The following is a 3093-nucleotide window of genomic DNA, read 5'->3' as shown; positions in this document are numbered from 1 at the left end:
AGACCTGGTTTGGGGGGGGGGTTTCTGGAGTTCATGATCAACAAAAAACATGAGATGAAAAAGCAATTTCCTGAAAGAGGTGCTTGCACACCAGATAGTTTGCTGGATCTCCTCATCAATGTTTGCTCTCTAAGATAGGGGCTACTGAGGTAAGGGAAGTGATCAACTATTTCTGGAGTTTCCCCCTTCAAGTCATGGCCTGGGGCAGGCTCATACAGCACTTTAGTTTTGATGCTGAGAAACAGGCCCAAAGGTACTGATATCCAACTCAACGCCAAAACAAAAGGCTTCTGCAAAGAGATCCAGCACAGTGTGCTCAAGGATGTTGCAGTCAGAGTATTGAAGGACAAGGATAGTTGTTTTGAATACTTTGCTCTTCAAGTAAAAATGTTGCATACTGAAAAAACTTCCATCCATTTGGGAATCAATTTCAATTCTGAAAGCAAAGGTTTAATGAGATCCAGGATGATAGTAAAAAAAAATGAAGAACTGAATTGGGCTGATGATGCATCCTTGCTCTGAATGATATAGCTGTGTTCCTCATGGGGACATTCAAGCTTCTTCACCATTGTAAGATCTACTTCCACAGAGAGGACCAGATCTTCCCCCAGAGTATAAAACTGTTTTGGAACCAGTGTGCCTTACGTAGTAGCTACAGAGACACTTTGCTAATGCTCTGTGACTTACAGTATTGCAGCTCATGTACTCCAATTTGACCTTTTACGAAAAATTAAATTGTTCAGCACTTGACGTTTAAACCATGTGTTTTGATACCTAGTGACCATCGTGAGCAGTATGTGTAATGGAGATACCACCTTTTTCTTGATAGGAGGTCATACATTCCATAAGGACAGGAATGATTATTGTCCCTTACTTCAAGGGGAAAACAAAACAAAACAAAAAAAGCCAGGATGCATGGTAGCTTTATAGACCTGTACATCATTTTAAATTTATCCCAACATACTTGGCCTTTTTATTACATTTAGATGTTAAGAGAAAATAAAAGCAATAGGGTCTCATATTTCAAATGCAAAATTCAATACACAACTTCTTCCTAGTCTGGCATTTGGAAAGGGTAATGTAATAAAAGTGTGTTATATTAAATAAGATTTCATACTTGCTGAAGCCAACCTTATTTTTTGGAGGCACATCAGTTTTTTTCTGCTTATGCCATTTCCTACTATGCAAATGTGGTGCTTTTCTTAAATTTCTATTAACAAAAAACTTTTTAGCAAGCAATAAGCAACTTTTTTTGCAACATAATATTGCTTATTTAAGTATTCCAAAATGCTTTGAAAAATACATGATCGAAACTGCTGTGGGGTCTTGGCTCAATTTTAAGAAGGGTCTTCATCAAGATAGTTTTTAGTCACACTGGTTACTAAAACCATGATACTAAATGGTTATGTGACATAGTTATAATTTTCTGCTTTTCAGAATGGAGCTATGATTTAAAGAAGCAATACTAGAGTCAATTGCTATCTCTTGTAACAAATGGAGTGCCCAGATTTGGTTACTGAATCTACAGAAATCAAGCCAAGCTTGATTCCAGTCTCTATCAGTTATTTTCCCTACTCCGTTTCCATTGCTTTCAACTGAGGGTCTCATGGAAATGCTGCTCAGCTGTGAGGTGCCCAAATGTTGATCAGTGTTAGTGCTAGTTCAAGTTCAGAGAAGCCACACGTTCAAGCCAGCAAGGATCTGAAAGAATGAAATATAAGAATCCTCCCCACTTGCAGGTTTCCCCCTCACCCCCCGTCACTTATCTGTGGTTGCCTTGACTGTCTGTCCCAGGGTAGCAGGCACAGAAGGGTTAACCCGCATGCCTGCCAATATTGCCAGGCTGCTACTCTTCTCCAAATTGAGCCTGCCTAGACAGCAGCAGCAAAAGCAGTGGCAGTAGCAGCTAGAAAGGCAGGTAAACCCTTCCCTGCCAACTCCCCCAGCACAGATAGCCAGGATATCCACTTGTAAGCAGAGGAGGAGGGGGACAGTGAGTGGGGATCTGGGGAGCTTGGGAAGGCAGTGGAGGGGGCGGGCAATGGAGGGGGGCAAGGCAGTGGGCACAATCTGGACCAGCGGGGGAGGAAGGGAGGGAGGGTAGGGTGCTTACACTAAGATGTAGCCTAGAATGGCAACCTGAACTGGGCAACATGGATCAGAGATAATTGTGCTCTGGAATGGCATAACTTTAAACTGCATAATAAGTGCTTAAAACCAGTTTCAGGTGTTAATGTGCAGACAATCCAGATGTTAAGAACTCCAGGAGCCACCCAAAATTGTTGGGTAACAAAGCTCTGAGTAATTCATGAATTGCACCAGCATGAGGAAAACAGTTTAAAAAAAATCCCAATATTTATAAAAGCATACCCCATCCATCTTAACCATAGTAACCTTGAACCAGCTGATTACAATGGTTATTTTTTTTTTATTTTGCCTGCCACACCAAGCCTTTGCCCCGCTGGAGCTTTGCAACAGGTAGGAGTCTCTTGCAGCCCCAGCAGAGCCTGCTGAGTTGCCAGCTCCCGCAGGCAACACAGAGGACACTATAGCTACCATCCCCACTCTCCCCAAGACCAAACGCAAAGTGTTTGTTGTGGGAGACTGCATCCTGAGGGGGACTGAGGGGGCAATCTGCCGCCCCAACCCCTTAGCCTGGGAAGTTTGCTGCTTTCTGGGGGCCCACATCCGAGACATTGCAGAGAAGATCCCTAAACTCCTCCAGCCCACAGACTACTATCCCATGCTCCTCATCCATGTGGGCACCAATGACACAGCTCGTAGTGCTCCTAGCCGGGTCATGAGGTGGTTCATGGATTTGGGTGTGGGGCTAAAGGGTCTGGGGGCACAGGTGGTGTTTTATTCGATCCTCCCAGTCTTAGGCTATGTGCTGAGGAGGGAGAGGAGGATCCAGGTAGTCAACCTGGATTTATGAGGAAAGGTTGCGGGACCTGATCAGCCTTCAAAAGAGAAGGCTGAGGGGGGATCTTGTGGCCTGTTATAAACTGGTTAGGGGGGGATCAGCAGGCGCTGGGGGAGTCCCTGTTCCCCCCAAGCACCACAAGGAGTGACCAGGAACAATGGTCACAAGCT

The sequence above is a fragment of the Gavialis gangeticus genome, unplaced genomic scaffold, assembly GCF_001723915.1.
Source record: "Gavialis gangeticus isolate Ggan-Ray unplaced genomic scaffold, GavGan_comp1, whole genome shotgun sequence".
NCBI lineage: Eukaryota > Metazoa > Chordata > Crocodylia > Gavialidae > Gavialis > Gavialis gangeticus.
The sequence above is the reverse complement of the archived record's forward strand: the minus strand, read 5'-3'. Positions refer to the sequence as shown.